Source organism: Euprymna scolopes, chromosome 12 (assembly GCF_053919585.1).
Source record: "Euprymna scolopes isolate OS-2025 chromosome 12, ASM5391958v1, whole genome shotgun sequence".
NCBI lineage: Eukaryota > Metazoa > Mollusca > Cephalopoda > Sepiida > Sepiolidae > Euprymna > Euprymna scolopes.
Window position 1 is genome coordinate 287,605 of NC_136493.1, and position 27,764 is coordinate 315,368.

The 27,764-nt window shown below is 35.6% G+C and overlaps 1 protein-coding gene across 3 annotated transcripts in view; it reads left to right on the forward strand.

Annotated features, from left to right (window-relative positions):
* The window catches only part of LOC145291136 (uncharacterized), a 91,545-nt gene that overhangs the window by 16,175 nt on the left and 47,606 nt on the right, over window positions 1-27,764 (forward strand). For 2 of the 3 annotated variants that reach the window (XM_080136653.1, XM_080136652.1), the window contains 2 exons: window positions 573-628; window positions 9,176-9,248. The gene's annotated coding sequence lies outside the window, so the exon portion shown is untranslated. The remainder of the gene's footprint in view (window positions 1-572; window positions 629-9,175; window positions 9,249-27,764) is intronic. The other variant, XM_080136657.1, reaches the window with a different exon arrangement.

Genomic DNA, 27,764 nt, shown 5'->3' on the forward strand with positions numbered 1-27,764 from the left:
AATGCAGGGGATTTCCTGCATTGGATAAAGTAGAGGTAGTTGGGGCGGTGACCATTGATATCCAAAGTATTTTATAAGGTCTGACATGAAAGGCTGCTAATGAATATTTTATTATATAGTGTTACTGAGTGAATGCTAAATATAATTATATTGGTCCTAAACAAGAGGACAATTTTTTTTTTTTTAGTATTTTTATAGACGTACATTAAAACAGTATCATATTAATGCAGGACTTCCTCAGAGGTTGATGCTTGCGCCCTTATTCTTGGTATTCGTAAATGACCTCCCTGATAATATTGTGTCTGAGATGGGTACATGTGCTGATGACACTTTGATGTGATTTGCTCTATAGTATGCTTGAAAGAATAACGAAGGCAATTCCAGATTACTTTAAAAAAAAATGACCTCCAGTCCATAGTCGATGGATCTGTAAGTGGATGATAACATGTAATGCTACTAAGACTAAGCTTTGTTCCCTTACAATTACGAGGAACCTAAATCATCAATAACCATGATTAATAACACTCTACTCAAGAGCTTATCCTTCAAATCCATCAACTTTATATTTACAGATAACATGAACTGGAAGAAATATATGGAGAACATTGCGAAGGCTGCTGCAAAGAAGGTGTGTTCCCCTTATCATGATAGAAAATTATTCACACTTGAGAATATCCTGTATTCCTTCAAAGTCAAAGCCACATAAATGTAGTATTGTTTCCACCATTCTATCCTTCTTAGACAGGGTTCAAAAAGTCTTCAGTTGAAATCAGTGAAAAAAAATGTCATTTTTGTTTAATTTTTGTCAGACAGATTCTGAGTTTGAGTGCCAGTGTATCTCTATATTGGGTACATGGCATACTGTTATTACACACCTCCCTGATCTCTTGACCATGTAGGTGGTCATTTTTATCAGGTACTGCTTTACAGAAATGGGGTTTCTTCAGAACTGTAGGTTTCCACAGTAGGCTCTGCTTTCACTTCTGCCTCATGAAAATCATCTGTCTTTTTCATTATCATATACTAACTTTTAACCTAATCTCTGAAGATATCATGGTGTCAGAATTTTCTGACGAGAGGACACTATAGCAGAGGCGCATATCCTTCACATGTCTTAGCATCTTATCCACCATAACGGACTGTGGACTAATCATCTCCGTTATCTGACCCTGGCCAAATTTCCTCATATGGCAACTCTCCCATGCCTTCACCCCAACAGTCCCAAACCTGGTTTGGACTGTGCTCAGGACCTGCTGATGGTGGCATGATCAAATAGAAGTCTCTGTGTTTGGGATCACATTGTACCAGTAGACAGCCTGTGGAATGGAATAGCACATTCTGGCCACACTTTGTTTCACAGTATGGCAGCACTACTCGGCTTTGCCATTCCTGAAATTAAAGTATAATTTTTCAATTTTTATAAACTACTTCAAAACTTTTCTATATAAAATAAAAAATAAATATATAAAAAAAGGTAAAAAAATAAATACCTAAAGTTAAAAATTATTATTGCATTTTTGTCTTCCATATAGTTCTGCATATCAATAGCTCCTTCGTTTCTTGATTGACTGAAGACCGTTTTTATTAATCTTTCAAATTTTGATAATTATGCAATTTTTATCAAAAAGTAGGTGCATTTTTATTTAATATCTTAAGACTTTAATTTAGCAATAATTATAAAAACAGTGGTACAAAACTAATACTCAATTTTGGAGGGAATTTTACAGTAAATTAATGTAAATGTATTTACAATAATTTTTAGCAATGTTTTTAACCACCATGATATTTTTCATTAGTAGGACCCATTAACCGGCATTGTCTGGTGGAAGCAGATGCAGAATAGAATCATTAAAGGTCGTTCCTTGAAAACAAATGAAACTACGGATGTTGTAGGTGACCACCACCATCGCTCAAAATTAGCGGACATTGGCAGCCGAGATTGAAAAGAAATAATCTGGCTTCCCCTGTCAGGCACTTTTTCCCCATGGCAGGTAGTGGAAGTCACTGTCTGTGATTGTCAGTACTATTGGTTACTGGCGATTCGTGTTTGTTTGGCTTAGTAACCTGCAGGTGCTGGCTGATTATAAAGAAAGTATTTAATAACTCTTTAGATTGAGTGAAAACTGAGGTAGTTAACTGCGTTCTACTACTACCAGAATCTTTCAAGACTGCAAGCTTTTTTTCTTCTCAGTATACAAGTAATTTTTTTATAAAAGTAGCTTCACCAACTTCACAGAAAGTAATAGTTGTAAGAAAACAAATGTTTCCATAGCCAACGAAATATATGTTGCATCCTACTTGCATAATATTTTTTGTCTTCTGACTAATTTGCAAGTGTTTATTCAGTTCTAAAAAGAAAGTGTCAACATAAGTCATGGATGGGGAAGGGGGTAGTGGCATGTTTGCATTTTGTGCATATTTACATTCTCAAATCAATGCTGTAGTTACATTTTAGGAGTGATCCATCCGAGCAAGGACAGACCAGTATGCATTTGATTACATTTGATGTTAGTTCCATGTGTGCTATGAACGAAGTAGCAATACATGTTAAAATGCCAATAATTCCTAAACCTTTTGTTAGAGCTCACCATAGCAAAATTGTTACGGTTCCAGTATTGAATGTTTTAATATAGAGCGATTATAAAGACTTTCAGGATGTTATGTATAACATGCCTTTACTTATGCATGTATGCTAACATGCTGTATTATTCAAACTAAGTTGCCAATATTAAACTTTAGGATAGTTTTAAGGTTACCAGGCGTCAAATATCTGTTTTTTGAGCAATTAATATGTGTGGATTTATTTTTTAGCACTATTGCATCCTGTAGCGAAGTTTTCTTTTTTTTACAGTATGTTATTAATTTGGCAGGTGAAAGTATGCAATAGTTGCAAGACAATATCCCCTAACCACGTTTGTAATGAGTTTCTAAATAATCACATGATTAAATCATTGCACTTCAGTGAATGCATAAGTCCCAAAAGAATATAATGAATGTACAAAGAGAAAAAGTATGACTTATACATTGAGGATATTGTCAAAGCTGCTGCAAAGAAGGTGAGATTCTCTACCATGCTAGAAAATTAGTTACACTTGAAAGAATCCTATACTTCTACAAAGCCACCATTCGCTCATTAATAGAGTATTATTACCATGTCTGTGTTAGTTTATCTACCACTAGTCTCACACTTTTAGAAAGGGTCCATGGTTATGCTTACAAGTTCACCACATCCTGAAAAATGACTGACCAGGCACGGTGATTCATGGCTGCTTTCATTATATGTGCAAGCCAATCGTGGTTTCAATGATGGACCCTGTAAATGTGGTGATCTAAAATCAGTTCACTGTCCTGCTTTACTGTCTTGAGCCAGATTTTGAGTTGAATGCAACATTTGCTTGATCACTCAGAGCAAATGCCAGGATGACTTGAGTTCTCAGTAGGACTGCTGTGGTAGATATGATACAATAGGGCAGGTCGATTTACAACTTTTTTCAGAAAACCAACATGGCACTGGTGATGATAGTTGGGATTTGATGTGATAAGAACATATACCAAAAATTAGATTCCCAGCAGAAAATTGAGCATTAAATTTTGAAAATCGTGTATCCTTCATTTTCATAGCATTTTTCACAAAACTGACTTGGAAATTTCACTATTTTTATAAAATATTCAATTAAAATTGATATATTTATATGAAATACATTGAAAGAAAAATAAATACATGAATTATAATTGTAATTATGAATCACAACTAGCAAAATATCTGAACTTTTACTGCATTGATTAAACGAAAATTGTAAAAAAAGCAAATTAGCAACTAAATCTTTTAAATTTTACAATTCAGAAAGATATGTGGAGATGTATTACACAATATAAAAACTCGATACAAGTTACAGAACCATGTATTTTAATTTTTTATTGGAGGCAATAATATAAACTTATAATAGAACTAAATTGTTCTGTATAATTTCCTTTTGAGGAAAACTAAGGTCTAATTTGCTGGTACGATGACTTTGTAATAATGTGTCTGTCTTGCTTCCTGCCCATATAAAACTTTGTGAGAAAAATCAATCAAATTTGACCAGTGTTTGGCTACAAAATTGATAGCAGTAATTTTTTCATTTTTTTTTTTTCTTGAGTTGTTCACTATTTCTGGAAACAACAACAAAAAAAACAAAACAATTATTCGAAAACACTTATTTTCTTTATATTTTTGCAATGTAATATAAATAAAATTAACTATTGTTTAGGTAAATTAAGAAAGCTAATTAAATTTAACGGATAAATATTTATTTACTTAATGGATAAAATCGTTTGAATACCCTCTTCTCTCACATCTAATTCATCTGAGTTTATCATCGATATTATATTTTCTGAAAGTCGTGTAAAAGCACTATATTTTCAACAGTTTAAAACAGTAATTTGGATTTCAGTTAACTGTTTTATTCTCTGAATCATATTAAAAAATACTATTGTTGGTTAAAAAAAATATTGTCGGTTTTGATTTCAAACCAACTAACTGCATACACTTGAATGATAAATTTGACCAAAATGTTTAATTTATCATAGTGTTTGAGGATAGACAACTCTAGTCCATAACCACATTAATCTTGTGGCTTATGTTAGCCATCTTCCTTGATTCAATGGCCCAATTTTCTAAGTTAACTTCTCCACAAGAAATGCCAACAGCATACTCAAAAATTAGCCTCTGGTCTTCACACTTAAATTATTTGTTTCTTCTGCTGTCAGATAATGATGATCGGGAGGAACACTATTTGTTTTAGAATTCTACTTGAGGCAAATCTTGATAATATTTGATACAAAGTTTCCCCAAAGGACCAGCAAATGTTGTTGGGCTTTTTGTTGTTCCATCAATTAATTTAAAATTGCTGTAAATGGCAGTTCTTCTAGTGGAACCTGAAAGTTGGAAAATTTGCATGTTTAATAATAGAGCCAGATTATATAATACCAATATATTATTTTATTTTCCACAAAAAAGGGAACATAATTACAGGTGAATCTATAGAATTAATTTTACCTCCTTGTTAGGACAAGTGCAGACTATGTGCCTTGTTTGACAATTATCTGTCTTGCACTTTACTGCAAAGTCATCACATCTCAAGACAGAAAGTTTATAGCTGCAATAAGGTATATCAAACAGTCTGTTTAGCTGTTCCTTCATTCTTTTCACTTTGATTGCTGCAAGAGAGTTCCTGTCAATCTGTTTGGCCCTCTTATAACAAACTATATTGACCTTCTGTCCTATATAATGTTACCTTAACAAGGGCAATTGTGGATTAACTTCTTGCCGAATACTAATTATTTCCTTGGCAATTAACTTAGAAATCTCACTATTTTTTAAGTGGAGATAACTGTTTTCAAGGAAATAACTAAACTGGATGACTTGTCATGAAGTTGAGGGTGCTGTTTCATTCAAATGACAAGGTGGACCAGCAAATTTTTGTGAACCACGGGTTAAAACTGAACCGTGCTTTTACTGGCATTCTAATCTGAAAAGTAAAATAAATAAATGGATTATAACTGAAGGAAACTGTATTAGGCTATCTTCCAGTTTCATATGTAAAAAAATATGTGCTAGTTATAAGAAATAATGAAAAACTTTGTAGAGTTGAAATAGATGTATTGAAGAGAGAGAGAGGACCAAACTAAATCAGAGGCATAGTAGTGTTTAGTTTAGATATTTTTAGCAGATTTTAGATCCTCTTTCGATAACATGAATTTATCCATAAAGAGATTCATTCTTGCTGTAGCTGTGCCATTTTAAAAGAGTGTTTAGAGTTTGAAAAACCAGTGCTTGTGCATCTATGTTACTATGCTATTTTTAATAGTGAAATTTTTGTTTATTAAATTTTTAGGTGAAAGTACAAAATAGTTACAACCTCCTTCCCATATTAAGAATGGCTTTCTAAATAACAAAGTTATTTTAGCACAATAACATAAATGCACAAATAACGAAAAACCTTTAAAGGAGTTTCTTTATTTACTCGTATTAACCTTTGTGGGTTATCTGATTTTAAAACTATAATTATAGAAGAAAAACACTGCTTAAAAACAATTACTCCCTAAAAATAAAAGAAATTAAAATTGGACACTAATTTTCTGCAAAGTATTTTTTATTAAGTAGAAAAACTTGAAAATTTACGTGGTTATGTTAATTTTTAATTTTATTTTATTTCGGACTACTAGTCTCATCTTATCTTTTTTTTTTTTTTTTTTTTTTTTTTTTTTTTTTCAAAAAGATAAGATGAGACTAGTAGTCTGAAATAAAATAAAATTAACATACAATGCTCATCCAAAAAAATAAAAAATTCCAATAAGGAATAATATATATATTACGTGGTTATGTTTTGTAAAGAATGTGTAGAATAAAATTGTATAGAATATTTTTTTGTTTTGTTTTAATATAAAACTGGAGTATTACCATATTTTAATAAAAATTTCAAATAAAATTTGATGTGAAATATTAGGTTGGTGCAAAAATAATGTTTTTGGCGTTCATTAAAACGTCAAAAAATGCCATTATTTTTGCACCAACCTAATAAAAAACAAATTAAAAAAGATAAAACAAATATGTTTAAATTCATTGCAGACACTTGAAATATAATAATATATATTTTAAACAAGTCTTTTTCGTTTTTCCTTTCGAAATAATTTAGTCTAAATCGTAATGTTTTCACATTAAATGATAAACAAACGTTAATTTTCAATATCAGTAATGAGTGTGTTTTTGCGACGGTGAAATCTAAAATTTTTCCACCCAAAAAAAGTTCCTGAAATGAAAAAGCGAACTTTGGTCATTATTATTTTAAAAAAACATAATTTTGCCTTTACACTTACTATTTATTTTATTAATTCATCATCCTCATTCATTTTATTTAAAAATGTAGTTTAAAATATATTCTAAATAATGATTCCATTTTCTTAACAGTATGAATTGTTTTGATGATGGGACGTTCTTGACAATTCACCAAAAAACTTTAATCGCTTCAATTTTTCAACTTTTAAAGTCATTTCCTCAAGCAAAGATAACGATTTTGAGAAAAATATTTCGTGTAGGTCTTTTCTATGTCAAACCCCAACTATCATCACCATTGCCTCAACGGGGTTCCAAAATCGACCTGCCCTAATGATACAAGACATCTACATGAGGAACTTTAACAGATCTGCTGCCTGTGTTTCCGATTCTGGCTTCTGAAAGGCAGGCGACACTGGCCTTGTACTGACGTTGGGCAAGAGCTGTGAGTGCCTATGTTTTTTCAGAATTCATTGTTCAGACATTTCAGCATGCAAAGTGTGTAGTTGGCAGCGATGGAATAATTCAGCTTGTTGATTTGACACTCACAGCACTGGTACAGCAAGCATTTGGGGTCCCACAGACGCCATGGTTGGTGTTGTTTTCACAGTATGTGGTGGACTCATTATAGTGAATTATGAGGAAATTCATAATTCACAAGCAGTCCATAAATCAGCATGCATATCCTTCTGAAGGGAGGTTATGTTTGGTTTAGTGTGGTTTTTCTATTAGGATAGGTTATGGAGCTATTCCTTTTTTCTTCCTTTCCTTCCTTCGTTTTCTTTTTATCAGTATCTTATGACCTAAAAAATTCCTCATATACATCCAAAAATAGCTATCAAAATGTCAAATAAAAAAGTGTATTCAGTAAACATTCATTACCCGCACAGCGGGAGTGGGTGCTAATAAGAAAATATTAAACAACTTTAGCATTGCCTGAAGATAAATGATTAGGATAATCTGAACATATAGTGGGAGCCAGATGAAGGGTATAAGATTTCTTTATTGTGGTCAGGGTCCAGAAACAGCTCTCAAATCTAATAGATCCCACATTATCAGCAAAGCTCTAACCTCTGTCCCTATGTTGCATCCCTCTCCTTATTTTACAATTATTTAAATGTTGCATCCCTCTTCCTATTTTACAGTTATTTAATGTTGCATCCCTCTCTCTATTTTACAATTACATGTGCTATAATGAGCTCATAGCACTTGTGTCTCTTCGATGTACATATCGCTGACTAACCTAACATGCAGCAAAATCTCACCCCTATATTAGATCTGTGGATGTCAGAAAGCTTTACATTATAATAGTTTTTCCCCTTGAACTGCTAGACTTTGGAATTGCCTCAATGTTTCTTGCTTTCATACTTCTATACATTTAAACTTCTGTATTTTAGTACAGAAAGTGCTAAAATGCAGAAGCTTAAATATAATGTGAACAGACGTCTCGTTTCTCACTTTCCTACATAGTACTTTGGATACATGATCCCAATTAGTAGCCCCTCTCCTCAAGGTGACAATACACTTTGGGGTAAAAACATTAAATGAACAAGACAAAATATCCATTTTTCTGACTAAACTGCATGAGGATAAATATCACCTCACTTATATATATGCTGCAACATGAGCCCAGGTTTCTCAAACAAGAGCAGAATGGCTTGGATTTAAACTATGACTATACATTTTTAACTTTGATTGCTTTTGAACCTTCCACTAAATGTGGTTTTGTAAATAAGGAGACAACTGTTACACCTTCTTACTTTATATAACTTTATTAGATACTACTTAATGTAGGGAATTAGGAAACACTTTATGACATGTTAAAAGGATGAATTATTTTCTTTTAGTTGTATTTTATTGCATATCAACCATTTACAAATAATTTTCGTAATTTTAATATATTCTTCAATTTCCAGTATCTTCAAATACACATTTATTTGTTGAACCGAGATCAATGGTGAAGAAGTGACGAAAAAAGATTAGTCAAAGTGTTTCAAATGAAACAGGGTTATTATAAGTTTTTTGAAGATTATCAATATGAATAAAAGTCTTTTGTAAACTATATAAAATGTGTAAATTATATTAAAATTATTACATTTTAGATCTCATTAAAAGTTTTGAGAAAATTTAGTTCAATATTATCAATATAAAATGTATTTTATTACTGGATAAGTATCGCAAAAATTTCCTTATATTCTTTCATTAAGCAATATTGAATTTCAGGACTTCTTAATACAATTGAACATGAAAACTTCAGTGTATCTATTAAAACTAATTGTGTCTACACCTTAACATCATATAATTTTGTTTGGAAAATCATGCATAAAATAATTAACTTTTTTGAAAATTTTAATTTTGCAGGATATCAAGTGAACAATACAAGAAAACAAATGAAAATTAAAGTTAAAAGCCGGAAATGAGAAAATTGTAAACTGTATGATATTTTTCTTTCATTAAATCGCATGTTCTGATAATATATTGAGAAAAGAATTTCTCTGTCAAATGTGAACGTATTTCTTCTATTAATAATCATATTCAGAGTTGAAAAACTTATTGCAACTGTATACTTATAATTAGTCCCTGCATTGTGCATATGACTAATGCAATTATGGACCCTTTAATAAATGCATAATTGCAGGCATCCAAAATAATCGATAAAACATATTGATGATTGTTAAAACTAGAATTATAACTTGACCATAGGTTGCAAAAAGAGTTTTGTAGAATCATCTTTTAAAATATTTAGAAAATTATCAATATTTGAACGAATTATAAGAATCACTATACATCGTCACTTATGGAGTGCTCTAAATAGCATATATATATAAGATGCATAAAATTCATTGAATGTATGATGTGTTTTGTTTCTACTGATTTGAATAGATAAGATCAGTTTTACTTAATTTAAATCCAGATATATGCAAATTAGCTGTGGCACAGGACATATCAGTCATATATTAATGTTATCAGTTCAAAGCAAAAATACTTTCATTAAAATACAAGAAACATAACTGATGGCTTCCTTGTCATGAACTACCCAAGTTCTAATGCATAAAGTACAAGTAAATGTTAATGTTTCTTAATTCATTCCGTTTCTTGCACAAAAGCACAATAAGAAAAATATAGAGACACAAAATCTAAAATATTTCAGCTTTGAAAATGAACAGTGAACTTGATACTAGAGAGAAACTATATTCTTGTGAAGTGTGTGGCTCTTCTTTTACACACAAAAAATATATATTGCAGCATATGCGAACACACACTGGAGAGAAACCATATTTTTGTCAAGTATGTGGCTCTTCTTTTACAAGGAAATCGCATATGTTGCAACATATGCGAACACATACTGGAGAGAAACCATATACTTGTGAAGTATGTGGCTCTTCTTTTGCAATAAAACAAAGTATGTTGCGACATATGCAAACACATACAGAAGATAAACCACATTCTTGTGAAGTATGTGGATCTTCTTTTATAATGAAACAAAGTATGTTGCAACATATGCGAACGCATACTGGAGAAAAACCATATTCTTGTGAAATATGTGGTTCTTCTTTTACACAAAAAGGTAGTATGTTGCGACATATGAAAACGCATACAGGAGAGAAACCATATACTTGTGAAGTATGTGGTTCTTCTTTTGCAACAAAACAAAGTATGTTGCGACATATGCAAACACATACTGGCGAGAAACCATATTCTTGTGAAATATGTGGTTCTTCTTTTACACAAAAAAGTAGCATGTTGCAGCATATGCGAACACATACTGGAGAGAGACCATATACTTGTGTAATATGTGGCTCTTCTTTTGCAAGGAATCAACATATGTTGAGGCATATGCAAACACATACTGGAGAGAAATAGTGATATGGGACAAGAAGGAGAAAGAAGCAACCTTAGAAGAAGTGTCCCTAGTGATGCTTGATTAAACAGAGTTGAGAAGGGAAAAGATTTGGAAATACCAGGGTCTTATGTATGACATGAAAAGAAATTGGAATATTAGGAAGATCTCTATCATTCTATTAATTATATGAGCAACCAGATTTAACAAAAAGAATTTTTAAAACTATCTATCAAATATATCTGGTGAACCAAATGCAAAGGAGATTCAAACAATTACATTTAAAAATCTCTCGGAATGTGTAAAATACCGGGTGAATGTTTGGCCTCTGGTAGGACGCCCTATCTCTGGTTTAAACAAAATGATAAAAATAAAAAAATGAGACAAACAAAACCAAGATCACTGCAATTAACCAACTAGCAATGCCTGTGATAACATATAGCTCTGGCATTGTTGACTGGCCACGAAAGGACTTAAACAGATTTAACACTAGAAAGGAAAAAGTGACCTGCCCAACATTGCCATTTACAAGTTGAGCCCTTCATACTGCAAGTGATAAATCGTTCCTCTATTCTCACATATGATCACATTTCTTGTTCTCTGGACGTTAAATTTACATGGGGCTTTACCGAATCCGATTTACCCTACCCCATGATAGGCTCAAGCTTTCTGCACCACTTCAACCTGATAGTGAATTTACACATGCGACTGCTGATAGATGATAATACATAATTTTCTATCCTAGGTTTAAAATCAAATGCATCATCTCTTAGCCTGGTATATTTCATTGTTGCTACTGTTAAATCATTCCAGACCTAAATACGCTCTTACAAGGAGTTAACAAACTTGAATTTTGGTGTGAGCAAACCAACTCATCCAAGAATTCATCACACTGAGATGACAGATTCTGTATTTGCACACCCCTGTCAATTCCCTGTATAAAAAACTAAAGACAAGAAAGGCAGAATTTAATCATATACTGCCGCTGGGAATTATATGTCTCTTGTCCAGTCCATTGGCTGCTTCTTTGCATATGGTACTGACGTGTTATGGAGGTTGTGTCGGACTGGGAACTATCAATGACTAAATGCCATGACGATACCTGAAAGTGTCAAGGGAATAATAATTTCAGACAGTCTCTAGTTGCGTCTAATGTTAGGTGCATTTGGGGTCAGGAAAACAATATTTTCAGACAGCATGATCTGGTCTTATCAGATGCCTTAACAGGTATTACTCCTCAGCCCCAAAGTCGATATTGGAGCATTGGACACTAAGGGGAAACTTCACATTCCTCGCACCCCATAAATAAGGGCCTCGCCACTGGATGTCTTTTAAATTGTTATGAGACACTGTAGATAATCAGTAAACTTTATGTAGGTTAAGAAAGGAAATGGTAGTAGCAATTTAAAAAGGTGATTATTCTAATAAAAAGAGCTCCACAAGTGGAGAGTAAAAAAAATTGAATTAAATATATTGTTTTGTTATCCTGTGAAAGAAAACTTTTTTTGTTTTTCTGTTTATTTTTATTCAACTTCCTGTCAAAATACATCTTGCTTGTTATTACAAGAAGAAAATTATGTTTTTTTTATTCTGTTGGTTTATTTAGCTCAGAGTGTAAATGTTTTGCATGCAAATGGAAGTTTGTTTTTTGAACACACCAAGCTGTAATAATTTTGTTTAGTTGAGAGGTGATAAATTATAACAGGAATATTGTTATATGATTAAGTGATTATTTAACATATATACATAAGAAGTGATGTATGTGCTGTTTTAGCCCACGTTCAATGCCGTTTATGTCACACACATGCCAAATGGTTACATTTATTGTGCACATGATAATAGTTCTATGATATTCTACATTTTGTAATTTCAAATAAAAAATTAATGAATAGAAGATATCTATCTGGTCGGGCTACTTGCCCGGACCAATGTAACTCTCTCTCTCTCTTCAGATTTCCCTGTCTTCCATCAGTTCCCTCAGATCTTCAGGATCACAATTAGTGTCATGTGCAATTTACTGGATGTATGTAGATTTAGGTCGTCCTATGCTTGTGTACCCATGCTGTAGAGTCCACAGCAATGCATTTCTGATGGCAGGTAGATTGCCATAAAGTTGCTGGTTTGTGAAATGATTCTACAAAGATATATTTAACACTGTTTGGTGCATACGGGTGTACATGCTGTCCAGCTATCTTTCACATTTTTTGTGGGGTATCCAGGAATAAAAGATACTGTCAAAATGGGATTTAATATGAAATCCGCCAGTTTTGCCAAATAGCAACAGGATCCTGAACAGAAGCGTGTGTTCTATCCAACTATCATCAATGGACCTGAGGTAATCTCGTCAGTATCCAACAAAGCCAAACTCTTTGCCAAGAACTTTGCAGCTAATTTTACCCTTTGCGATCAAAGACGCCAACCCCCAAGATTTCCTCCTGTATCAGAAAACACACTATGTGATATACAAATATCTGTACGTGATGTTGCCAAACTAATCAAAAACCTTGATTCCAGTAAAACAACCAACCCTGACAGTATTCCAATTATAGTACTAAAAAAACTTCAACCAGAACTAGCACCCATACTTACAAAACTGTTTAAACGTTGTCTTAAGGAGAATTGCTTTCCATCACCCTGGAAAATCAATATGCGCTATATTTAAGAATTCAGGTGATCTCTCATCTCCGTCTCAGTACAGGCCAATAAGTCTCCTGTGCATCATGAGTAAGTTGCTGAAATCTGTGTTAAATAGAGAAGTAACCAACCATCTCAGCAAAAATAACATTCTTAGTAACACACAATATTGTTTCCGTTCTGCTAGATCTACAGCAGATGTGCTTACAGTTATATCTTGTAGAATTAGCGAATCTCCCAATGGAGGCTACTTTCTAGGGCAATTGTTTTTGACATATTGAAGGCCTTTGATAGGACATGGCATAAAGGTTTTTACTTTACAAGATCTCTAGCTATGGTATAGCTGGAAATGTCTTCTCAATTATTAAATAATTTCTCTCTGATAGGTTCATAAGAGTAGTAGTTGATGGGCAAAAATCAGAAGCTCACAGTATTAATGCTGGAGTTCCTCAAGGGTCCATCTTGGGCCCAACTCTCTTCCTGATCTACATTAACGATCTTCCAAATCATATCCTTAGATCATTCGTAGACATTTATGCTGATGACACTACCATCTATGGTAGTACATCTAAGACCTAAACGACCAAGTTCTCTCCAATTCTCTCTCCTCTAATCTTGAGCATGTGGTACAATTGGGAAAAGGAGTGGCTGGTTACTTCTAATGCATCTAACACCAAGCTTTTATCTTTACATCATCAATGCTCTGATCCCCATCTGGCATCAATTGAAATGAATGACTCTCATCTTGGGGAGGCCTCATGTTTTGACAAGCTTCTGGGCTTGACCATTACTCCTGATCTTAAATGGAACACCTACATCAAATCTGTTGCCAAGGCTGCTGGAAAAATGGTGGGATCTTTCTATCGATCCAGTAGATATCTCACTGCTGATGCAATTCTGTCGCTTGCGTGACACTGCTGTCCGAACTTTCACCTTCCCGTTCCCACTTGACGTGTCTTCTCTCCACTCCAAAACGAACTTCTGCAACTTTAGCTTTTCTCTTCTCCAAATACACCTTCTCTGCTCGCAATCAAACTTCAGAATGCCCTCCTTTCCCAAATCACTCCTCTTTTATTTCCAATCAGGAGCATCTCATTTGCATACCTCGTGGTCACCCTGTAGGCATATAAAGAAACAGGGCAGCCATTTTTGTTTCTTTCTTCTTCATTATGAACACGAGGTAAGCCACACAAAAACGCGGTCGGTCATTCTTGTTTCTCTTTTTCTTCATTTACACCACAAATTCTCTATCTGTATAAGAGCCAGGTATGTCCAAGAATGGAGTACTGTTGACACATCTGGGCAGGAACTGCTAAAAAGGACTTCCTGCCTTGATGGAGTTCAAAATAGACTTCGTAGCCTCATAGGAGATGTCCTTTTTTCTTTCCTGCAACCTCTTTCTCAAAGAAGAGATGTAGCGAGTTTGTCGCTGCTTTATTATTATTTTCATGGCAAATGCTCGACTGAACTTCAATCTATGGTTCCCTCCCCCCTCGCTAAACTTTCACAAGAAACACTTGTCTGGCTGAAAACACTATCAATAATTACCCCCACTCTATCTGTGCTTAAACCCAAACATAGATTCCATGAACAAAACTTCTTTCTTGGAAGTGCATGCCTGTGGAATTGTCTTCCGTTTTCCTGCTTTCCAGCTGACTACAATCTGATTGCCTTCATGTCCAACATAAACAAGTTCTTGATGAGCCGTTCCACTTTAGTTAACAAATTTCACGAATTTCCATTACTATTGATTACCATATTGTCCAATTGACTGCTGTACACTTTTAACCCTTATCCTTTGGGCTTTCGGCTTTGATAAGAGGTGATGCCTATGTAAAAAAAATACTGTCTAAAAAATTAGAACTGTTCGTAAACTACAGAAATACCACGCATTTAAAAGCACGTAGAAACAGGTAACATGTAGAGAATCTTTTCTTTTCTAATGGGTAGAGATTCAGTGTAAAAGTTTCAGGTGATTTTTTTATGAAGTAATGTTATATTTGCGTTTTATTGTTATAAAGAACAGAAAATAAAATGGCTAAATGAAAAACAATAAAAATGCCACCAAATCTAAAATTTTTAAGAAAACTTTCACTAGTATAAAGAAGAAATGTTTGTTAGTCTCTTTGTGTATGTATATTTGTATGTCTCACTGAAACTTTCAAAATCCAAAGTGGATAATATTGATTCTTGTACAGTCTTAAAGGGCAGAAAGACAAATAATATTTGAAATTAAGAACAAAATATTAATTTTTACTACATTAACAACCACAGAATTAGATTGGCGGGTTATATAAAATCATTTTTATCTAAACGATTTCAACAGCTGTGCATGAGTGAACCGCTTCCCTTCTTAGATACCTAAAGTACATAAATTTGTAACATGATGTAGCCAAATGGGTTAGAGGTTTGTGTCAGAATTATTAGTTTTTGAGTTTGGGTTTATGCCTACCTTACAGCAAATGTTTCATTTTTTTTATTTCAAACATTTTTGTAAATACTTATTTTTGGTCACCTTTTGTATTTAAACAGGGTAAAAGATTTCTTTTTATATTTTTTCTGTAGTACTTTGTGTTATATTACAAAATGAATGCATGGAAGCAGGAAGGACAAACGAAGAAGTTTAGTTCAAACTTTTGTTAAGGGTCAATACGATTGTAGTAGAAGCTGTTAGTTTTGTCAGGACGTGCTGGTGATGGCAGTGACGGGGATATCGATCGGCTGCTTGGAACAGGGATGGTGTTTGGTTGGTAGGCTCTAGGGGTCGGTGGTGAAGAAGGGGTGGTTTGGATAGCTGCTGCAGATGTCTTCTGGTGCACGGTTAACAATGACTGGTTGGTGGTACTGTTGCTGCTAGCTTAGGATAGTGCCAGTATTAAATGAGATTGTTGATGCTGCTGGTGGCTTGGGATGCTGCTGGTATTAAGTAACATCAGTGGTGGTTGGCTGCCACTACTGCTGGCTTGAATACCACTGTTAATAAGTGAGATTGTTGGTGGCTGGTTGCTACTGACTTAAGCTGCTGATATTAAATGAGATCGGCAGTGGCTGGCTGCTGCTGTTGGCTTAAGCTGCTGATGGGATAAACCTCACTGCTCAGCGCTCTAGCCTGTTCTGCCTGCTTGTCGAAAAACCAGCTGCATTTATACTTGTCCTGTGGACATAGTTGTAGGCATGAGTGACTCCTGGGATTAATATGTTATTTTCGTTTTAGATTTGTGTTAGTTTTCACGTTTTAATGTACAGCAGGGAGTCATTTGTCTGGGGTGTATTTCATTTTCTGTATCAAATTGAAACTGATAAAGTCATGGATGTATTCGAGTAGGAATTGTACTCTAATAGTGTTCCATGGATTAATTATTTGTTGATGTATGTGCCAGAAGGACGTCGGCTATGATGCTCATGCTTTGAATTTGATTTTTTTTTTTATGAATGGTTTCCTCTAGCAGTTTTCTTTTCTGTGATGATTTGGGAATTATGCTATTGACATACTTAGAATGAAATAGGCTTTGATGCTGTTGTGTCCATTTGCTATGATCGTTTAGTTTCTGTCAATGAATGAGGTTTGTCTTAGCACCACCACCATTGTTGCTATCACTGCTTCTGCTGATTTCTGTTTTGTTTATGTAAGTATGGAAGGATATGCGATATAACAATGCTTCACCCAGATCTCAATTATACTTACATAATGATGTCTGAAGCGTGAAGGTGTGTGAGTGTTTTGTGGTGTTTGCATCTTGGAGACAAGTTGTAGGCTGTTGACGTTACCGATCCACCATGACAGGATGTAAATGCATAGTTAGAGTCGTTTAGTGTGAATATTTTTCCTGGTGGGTTAGGGTCACTCGGAGTCTTGGTTTTTCTTCTGTCCACAGCCTCTGCTAAGCATATCAGCCCATACTTGGACTCGCCATCAATGTATTCCAGGACGAATTTGTAACGCGGTATCTCCTGCCTGCTTTGTATTTTTACATTGTTGAATTCACATTAGTCTAGGTACGGCAGTGACCTGTGGTCTGTAAAGATGACGAAGGGGCAGTTGAAAAAGAAGTAGTTGAATTTCAATATCGCTCACTTCACAGTATATGCCTCACATTCCATTGCAGCATGACTGGATAATATAATAATTTAAAAAAACTATACGACATCACAGTACGCAAATAAACAGTGAATACAAACAGTAGTTTCTTTCTTAACCTTTGACGTTACACAAATTCTTGCTCGCTAGTGCGACCTTCACAACATGAGGTGTATCAGAATTTTTGTAGGAATTTTTGACACCCCTAACAGGAAACTGCGAATAAAATATAAAAAAAAAAACTCGTAATTTCTCTTTTAAAAGTGGGTTGTTTATTTTCTTTATGGATTATACTTCCAAAATAAACTATTAAAGTTGTTTTAAAAATAATAGAAATATATATATATATTTTTTTTTTAAATAGTAACGAACTCAATATTTTTCAATTTTTAAACTTTAAAATCTATCAAAATTTTTCTATTGATTCTATTTTTATGATATTTTTCGGGTCAATGTGAACTTTTATGCTCTTTCCAATAAACTGAATATAATATTTTAGACAAACGGTTTTTTTTTTAATTCACGCCCCCCCCATTTTCAAGTGTCTATTAAAAAGTAAATAATTTACTCACCAAAGTTTTATATATCACAGATTGAATAGAAAAGGTCAATAAATAATATATTCAAATTTAAAACAAAAAAAGTAGTGTTTTTTTTAGAAATTTACCTGTAAAGTTCAAAGTTTAAAACCTTTTTTTTAAACCACGTTGTTTGTTTTTTCTTTTGTTTGTTTTTTTTAATAAAACATAGGTCCTTGCTCCTATAATTGAAAAAAAAATTAGGGCTTGAATTACAGTTTTCGAGTAATTATAAACTTGGAAAGACAGGGGGTCGAATAATTCACGCCTCCCATTTTGAAATGTCTATTAAAAAGTAAATAATTAATTTACTCACCAAAGTGTTATATATCAAAATTGAAGAGAAAAGGTCAATAAATAATATATTCAAATTGAAAACAAAAAAAAGTGTTTTGTATAAATTTACCTGTAAAGTCCGAAGTTTAAAACCTTTTTTTAAAAAAAACAAAAACACGTTGTTTGTTTTTTTGTTTTTTTTTTGTTAATGAAACATTGGTCCTTGCTCCTTTAATTGAAAAAAAGAAAAAAACTAGGGCTTGAATTACATTTTTCGAGGAGTTATAAGTTGGAAAGACGGGATGGAATTATTCACTATTTTTCACGAAATTTCTGACACACCTAATATGACCACTATTAAAAAGTAGATAGCATAGGTACAGTGTCAATACAAGTACCTAATCTTGACTAGGGCTTGCGCAAGCCTTTTCTAGTCTCACACAAAAACACGCATTCACATTTCAAGCTATATTACTTAACCCTCTCTTTCTACAGGCCGGCTTGCCACTTCGCGTTTCTCTATTGCATTCCCCTTTCCTTCCACGCGTGTAGTCGTCAATGGCTGAATGAACACATGTACACCCAAGACTTTCATTTCTCAACAGAAAATAAACGACATGTTTATTTTACTCCAGCATTTCATTTTTTGTTCCTCTACTCCATTTCCTTTTCTTGCGACGCGCAACATGAAATGGTGACCCCTTTATTTAAAATGAAATGGAATCGATGAGTTTGAACGAAACACTCATACCCAACTAACAACGAGAGACGCACGCCAAATAATACACTTTTCTTCTCACAAATAAACAACCAGAGACGCACGCCAAACTAAACACATGTAGTACCCTTTTCTTTCACTTGTTTCTTCACGAAATAAATCCTAGTTCGTTTAATAAAATTTAACACGTACTTTGTCTTTTTCTCAATTCAATTCATTTTTCTTATTTTGCACCACCACTACAAATTGGTGACACACGAACGTGAGAGGATCACGCATTTCCTCCTATGCCACAAGTTTCATAACAAACCACCGACCACAACGAGACGTGAAATGAACAAGCATGGTGACCCTACCTTTTTTTTAAATCAATTGTTTTGAGCAAGATGCGTGTTTTATTTGATAAAGAAAAAAACGAACTTTTCAACAAGAAAAACAAGTGAACTGCTACCGACAAGGACCTCAACAAACTACGATGACGAAACCCCTCGTCAGACTCGACAGAAAAATAAACATGGAGCTGTTGACTTCATAGCGAATTTAAAAAAAAATTTTGAGCTCGACAAACATTTTTCACGGTTCCCTGACATTACCCTGCAACAAATGCGAGGAGCAAAATCACATAGGCCTATACACATTCTCTCCTGCACAGAAGACGCAACAACAAAGAAACAATTACAGGACATCCCTATCAACACATAGGAAGAAGTTGAATCAACAATACGAGTTGAGATGCACCACGCACGCTGATAAACTCACAACTTAGAAGTTTCGTTTACAGCCGGACATCACACTCATCGTTCGGCAAGAATGAATGCGCAACTAGCGCCCGTCCAAACAAATACACACACCACGTCAACACAAAAAAATTTTCCTTCCAAATGAACAATTCATTTCACTGTCCAAGCAACTCGTTGCACAAATAAAACCAAACAAACAAATGTCAGCCTAAAGAAAAAGAGTAAACGCTTTTCCACACGTAAGTAAATATTTTTTTTTATGAACACACTCCGTTTTTGACGTTTTTTTCAAACAACAACACCAACAGCCAAAAACAGGACGAAAGGTCAATTGCCGAAAACATTACTTACAAAAAAAAAATATTTATATCTATATATAAATATATATACACTGCATATATTTTTTTCCTTGGAAGGGGAGTATTGCGCGAGCCTTTTCTAGTCTCACACAAAAACATGCATTCACATTTCAAGCTATATTACTTGTCATATACATACGCGCACACAAACATACGCGCCCACATCCACACATGTACATATATTCACGTTCGCGTACATACATTCACATTCATGTGTATACTCACACACGCACACACATACGCACACAAGGACAACGTTACTTCCCCTTTCAAAGGAAATCCACACATGCGCAAAAGACCACTGGAAACGACTATAAAAGCAAGAGACAAGCTGTTTCCAGCCTTTTTTTTTTTCAGACCAGCTTCCTAGCTGGGCGGTCTACAGACCGACAGCATGCCTTTTCGGCATGCGCGCACGCACATACCTCACACCACTTGCTACTATATGGGACAAAAAGCTATCAGACCGTACATACACTTTATACGCTTTCTATCTCCATAACCTGGATTGACTTTCTCACTCTATCTCCCCTTTGGTTTTGGTCCATCAACACAGACATGTGCGCGCCTCTCTACTGAGTTTAACCCTCTCTTTCCATGGGCCGGCTTGCCACTTCGCGTTTCTCTATTGCATTCCCCTTTCCTTCCACGTGCGTAGTCGTTAATGGCCGAATGAACGCGTGTACACCCAAGACTTTCATTTCTCAACAGAAAATAAACGACATGTTTATTTTATTCCAGCATTTGAGTTCTTTGTTTCCTTCAGGCTCGACAAATATTAGTGATTCATTCAAACTATTTCAACAACGTATGGATATTTACTTTGTTGTTAAAGCAACAAAACATGAAGACAAGGATTCGTCACTTCTCACAGCCGACGAAGAAGGCCTATGCCAACAGTTGGTCAATGACAGACGACCACGAAGACAAACAAATAATATTCACTACTTTCATGGACCCGCTCAAACCGACAACCAACCATCGTGTCTGTAAACTTCAACTCAGCAAATATCAACGAAAAACAGCCATCTTTGTTATATAGATATAGACTGCTAGTTAAGAAATATGACGTCACTACCAATGAAGTAAACGAACACTGTTGAGTTATAAATTGCCAGCATGCCCGTACCCGAACTACCAAAGGAACTATTGAACAAAAAAAAGGGTTACAAAATCGAAGGGGCTGTTAAACTATGCCGTTCACATGAGGTATCGGCAGTATATGTCAGCCAGCTACAGGGATCATCATAGATTGCCACAATAAACCGTGGTACATACCAAACGCAAGGAAGTGATAGAAAATATGGGCAGCCTTGCAAAATTGTGGACGCAGTCACAGTTTTAGCAAAGAACACTGTCTTGCCAAGAATTACACATGCAACAGGTGGCAAAATAGGCCACTAGGCTACAGTCAGCATCCTAGAGAAACACAAGACCAAGAGATAACAAAGAAAACCCTGGACTAACAGTAGTAACCAATTGAGACACCCACAATGGGAGCTTAGAAAGTCAACAGCGTCACCAAACATGACGGTCAAACCATGGCTGACATACACACAGCAATGGAAAACTGCACCTTTAGCTTTATCGAATCTAACAGCGGAAAATCACCAAATATGAAAGCCCTCAATATGAGGCATTTGTTAATTTAAGCATCAAGTTGATGGACCACCCAACTTGAAGGTAGATACAGGGGCACAAGCAAACACTACTATCCGCATATTCCACAAGATATACCTCACGAGTATAGACAAAGCTGGAAACCCAAAACCCGGATCACTCACCTCAACACAATGCCTACAACAATACCAAGATAAACTGTTATAGCACAACAAATATTAGGAGCAAATACGAAATCTCTCCATGGCAGAATACTCCATTCTATATGGTCGATGTACCAGGAGCAGCCATATTGGTTTATGCCAACATCAGTAGCTCTAATAGTAGTGATAACAAGCAGTGTTATCTCAACAGTGTAGCTGACCTAAAGCACCTCTACCTTAACAGATTTGACTGTATTGGTGAATTTCGGAGGACTCACAAGCTTGTTGTCAACCCTAATGCATCATGCTACATAGATCCATTGAGAAGGACACGCATAGTCATATGTGAAAAAATCAAAGCAGAACCTGACAAGAAGAATCACAAGGAATCATTTGCCGCATTGAAGAACCTACAAACTGAGTAAGCTTCCTCACTTATGTTACCAAACGTTACAACACAATAAGAGTTTGCCTAGATCCACGAACACTAAACAAAGCTTTCATACGACCATACGACCAAATTCCGCCTGTTGAAGAGCTTAACCATCGATTTACAAGAGCAAAATCTGTTTTCAAACGCCATTTGAAAGGTATTGTTTTCAACGACTGCTATTCAGTTTGAGTGTCAGTTAGGATATCTACCAACTTGAGATGGATAGGATACTCGAGAAGTGCACTGGAGCTAGGTATCATTGACAATATCATTATGTCAACAAAACATGAACACGAAAACCTAAGACGTTTTATGAAAAACGTTACCAAAGATGCCTTACTTTGAATTGCGAGAAATGCAAGATCAAACGCCGGGAAATCTCGATCTTTGGAAACCTGCAGACACATACTGGATTGAAACCAAACCCGGCAAAAGTATGTGACCTGCAGGAGTGTCAGAACTGCGTAACAAAAGAGAATTACAACAACTTTTGGTGTGATGAATACTTATCTCTCTTCCTTAAGGACTTCAGCTCCAAAACTGCTATCTTGCGTAATCTGTTACACAATGACTCTGATTTCCATTAGGAACCACACCACCAGAAAGTTTTCACAGAACTAAAGAGTGAAGTATAGGAAACGTCCTTACTTCGTTATTTTGACCCTAAACTCCCAATCTACGTGTATTGTGGCGCGAGTTTACCGGAAATAGGTGCAGCTCTGCTACAACCAGGTGCAGATGGCAATCCATCGCCTAGCTAGCAAGAGCCTTACACAAACGCATCAAAGATATGCATTTTTCGAGTGTGAGCTAATAGCCATCGTATCTAGTACATATCAAGGGAGTTAGGGCTAGTGACCCTAAACTTAACTGTGAAGTCAGTCGATACAGACAGTTCAAAAAATCATCAGATGCAAACAAACGATGACCAAGCATCACAAAAAGTACGAAGCCTATTCCAATGCCAAGATCGAGCCTATCACGAGTATCACCTAGACCTAATCAACATTAAAGGAATTGATATTAATGTCCACAGTATGGTGAACTACCTTAAATTTTCACCAACCAGAATAGAGAACATCAGGATTGATACATTGCAAACCCCATTGCGAAAAGAACTTGCAAATATGGTAATGTCCAGCTGGCCTGCAAATCGAACTGACTGCCCAAGCTGCCTCCTACCGTTTTGGAACTAGAGATGAGATTGGGGTTCAGGATGGTATTTTGCTAAAGAGCAATAAAATCATAATAACAGCCTCCCTACAAAGAGGTATATTGGAAGAACTTCATGCATCACATCAAGGAATCGAGAAAACTAGACTAAGAGCCTGGTCAGTTATATACTAGGTAGGAATGAATAAAGACATTGAGGATAGAGTGCTTAATTGTCACACCTGCCAAAAATATCAGACAAGTATCCCTGTCGAATCGATGCACCAGCATGAAATCTCTACCTACCCTTAGCAATATGTCAGCATGGATTTGTTCTCTTTGGCTGGAAGGGAATGTCTACTTGTAGCAGACCAGTAAAATCCAAGTCCATTCATATGACGTCTTCCCTCCACCTCAACTGTCCTCAATTATATAAAGACAATATTTGAAGAACAAGGTGTACCAGAAATGTTATATTAAGACAATTGCCCGCAGTTTACAAGCAAGGAATTTACGTTTATTTTCAGATCATGCAACTTTCTGCACAAGACATTGTCTCCACACTACCCGAAATCTAATGGATTTGCCGAGAAGATGGTCGGAATATGCAAGAAAACACTGCTAAAGGTACGAGAAACCTGACGAGACAGTTATCCAGCAATGATGACATATAGAATCACACCCATGTCTGCAAACATCAAATCTCCAGCAGAATTGCTCAATGGCCGACAAATACGGACGCCACTAGTATCCAAGCAGCAACTTGGTGATGAGCATACAAGAACAGCACTACAGCAATACAAGGCGAGATCAAAGAACTGTTATGACAAGCAGCATAACAGACAACACCCACCTCCACATGCAGGGCAAAAAATCTATGTCCAGCACGAGAAAACACAGCTGTGGGAGCTTGGGATCCTTCAGCATCCTGCCTCAACACCAAGATCATACATAGTCGAGCCACAAAGTGGTAATATCTAGCGAAGGAATAGACAATTCATCAGACCAGCTAAATGAAGCTCGATACTTAAGCAGGTCTGACCAACTGCATGCATCTAAAGGGAACCGCACATCAGCAGTATCCCAACATCACACACAGAGCAGGTCATTCCCAGACCTTTTTTAATTACATTTTCACCCCAAACAAAGCACATTGCCACTTTGATGTAGGGGCTACTATCAGGTACATAGGCTACAGGGGTACTATGTAGGGAGTTGGGCAGCAAGATGTCAGTTCACATTTCACTTGAACCTTGGCCAGAAGAAGTCTGAGGCCCAGGCATCACCTACACATACAATGCAGCCGATTGGTGAATTATATGCCCATCGATCCTGTATATCTACTCTCGAGCCGAGAAGATTTCACAGATGTATAAAGGCTCCAGAGGGACTAGACTTATAGAGCCCACCAAATTATTACACGAATTATACTATATTCTCTCATGAACTATAAATAATAATAAATAAATAAAATAATTAGGTGAGCTCATTCTAAATTGAAGAAGCAAGATGTTGTATTAGTTAAGTTCCTTGGACAAATCGGAAATTAGGAAGAGTTACTTCCCTTGTAAAGTTTTTGACTGTCATTGCGTCTTTTGTAAATAAAGCTTGTATTCTTTCCTTTTCTTGTCCATTTTTTTATCACAGCCATCCTATCGGATTAACCCTCCACATGACAGTAAATTGTAACAATAAAAAAGAAGATTAATTTTTTCAGGAACATGTGTAAAAAGCCCTGTACTGTATTAATGAATTCGATATAATTTGAAAAAAGAAATTTTTTTTCTAGAACTACCGATATTATTATTGGATTCAGCATTGTTTAATTAATATTTTCACGCTAAAAAAATATAATTGCAAAAATATTTCCTCTTTTTATAGATTATATTTTTTGCGTATATTTATATGTGACGTTCTAATATTTTCCTTGCCTGAGTGAACATGAAACTTTCAGTGTAACATAATTTTTACATCATTTTGAAAGTAAAAGTAAATTGATAAAATTTCAAAGCAAGAACACAGAAACATAATTAGATTAAAAAATGGTAAGAATTATACAAATTTCATGATAGGAATGTAAGGATGCACGGCTGGGGAAACCCTAGCATTCCCTACCTCCCTCCAGTTACCTGACGCTATTTTCAGAGAGCCTTTTGACTTTCTGATATTTTGGGCTATCATAGAATACACATATATTAGGAAGTATATGTATAAGTTCTCAGACGTTTAAGTTTTCCACGGAAAAAAACATATACATGTACATTTGTTCTGTCAGTTTATTAAAAAAAAAATTTTTTTTAATAAAATAAATAAACGGAAGACTGAATTTATATCGTCTGGAACTAAACAAAATAAATAAATACAATGGCTACAAACGAATCGTCGATGAATTGGTCGTCCACAGACCTAACCGAAGCATTTCGATTATTTAAGCAATGTTGTAATCTTTACAATGTTGTAATCTTTACTTCTCAGTTAAAAATATTTTGTTGGAAAAACAGGTCGACTACATCCTGCTACTGTCCGGAGAAGGAGGCCTTAAAAGATACAACACTTGGTCATTCGAAAATTTACTCGTATAATTAAAAGGAATCAGAGAATTTCGATGACTTTCTGTCCCGGTGTAAATCGCAGGCATTGAAATGCAAGTTCCGGGATATCCAGGAAATGGAGGAACGCCTCATCGAGCAGGTTATATCATGAACAAAGCACCCAGAACTCCAAAAGCAGCTTCTAGCGAAAGGCGAACAATTGTCACTGCCGGAAGCTATAAACTGTGGTAGGACACATGAAGTTTCCATAACCCACATGAGACAGTTGGCTGAACTAGAGCAGAATAAGCATGAAATAGATGCAATCAAGTACAAACAGTGTAACAGATGCGGAGGCTCCCATCCGAGGCAAAAATGTCCAGCATGGGGTACCACATGTTCCGCGTGTGGACAACAAAATCATTGGGCTAAGGTCTGCGCAAGCAAAAATAAAAATGCAGCAGGACGTTTTCCGACACGCACAACATGGAAAGATAGAGGTAATAAACCAGGACATGGAGAAGCACAAAGGGACCAGTACAAACACTGGAAACACGGCAACAGTATGCACTCGGTAAATACCTCTCAGAGGGACAATGAAGGGATTTATAACACGTTTGAGCAAATGTCTTTCGACTCTATTCAAGAACAAGACGACAGTCGGACAGAGGTTTTCACAGACCTTGTAATCAAGCTTCCCAACCTCCCAGGCACCCATTTTCTGAAAGCTAAGGTTGACACAGGAGCCGAAGGCAACATACTTCCATTACGTACCTTCCGGAAGATGTTCCCACACCTAATAAGTGCAGCAAGACAGCTACTCCCCGGTAAACAAAGGATGAACCAACTGTTCTAACAACCTATAATGGTTCTCATATTATCCAACATGGATCCATTAAAATAGCTTGTTCACACAAAGGAATATGGAAAACCATCAAATTCTTTGTAGTGACAACAGAAGGGCCTACCATCATAGGACTACCTTCAATCAGAGACCTGCGACTGGTAACGTTACACTGTGCAATCCAGGAAACACCAGTCTCAGTACGTTCAACACAGGATCTGGTAAATATGTACCCAAACCGTTTTGACAATATCGGCAATTTTGAGGGTGAATATCACATTGTCCTGAAACCAGACAACACCCCTGTCATACATGCACAAAGAAAATGTCCTATACATATGAGGGAGGAAATCCAGACCGAATTGGAAAATATGACAAAACAATGCATCATACGGAAAGTAACCGAGCCTACACCATGGGTCAGCATCTTGGTTTATGTGCGGAAAGGCAATGGAAAGCTCTGTCTGTGTTTAGATCCAAAAGATTTAAGCAAGGCCATCATGAGATGCCATTACAAGACCCCAACAATGGAAGAACTTGCACATAAACTCTCTGGTGCCAAATATTTCTCCAAGTTGGATGCCAAGAATGGATATTGGTCCATCAAACTAGACGCAGCCTCTAAACTGTTGACTATCTTCAACTCCCCTTTTGAAAGATTCTATTTCCAGCGGATGCCTTTTGGTCTGGTGATGTCTCAGGATGTGTTTGCCCAGAGGATGGACATGATTCTGGAGAAGTGCTCTGGCACCTTAGGGCTAGTTGACTATGTCATTGTCTTTGGAAAAACCGAAGAGGAGCATGATAGGAACCTCCACAATCTAATGAGAATTGCTCAAAAGGAAGGACTGTGCTTCAACCGCGAAATGTGTGCCATCAATAAGAAACAAATTTGTTTTTTTGGCGCAATCTATGATCAGAATGGTATGTACCCTGATCCCAGCAAGGTAACAGAAATAAAAATGTTACCTAGTCCAGCAAACACTACCGACCTGCAGAGGGT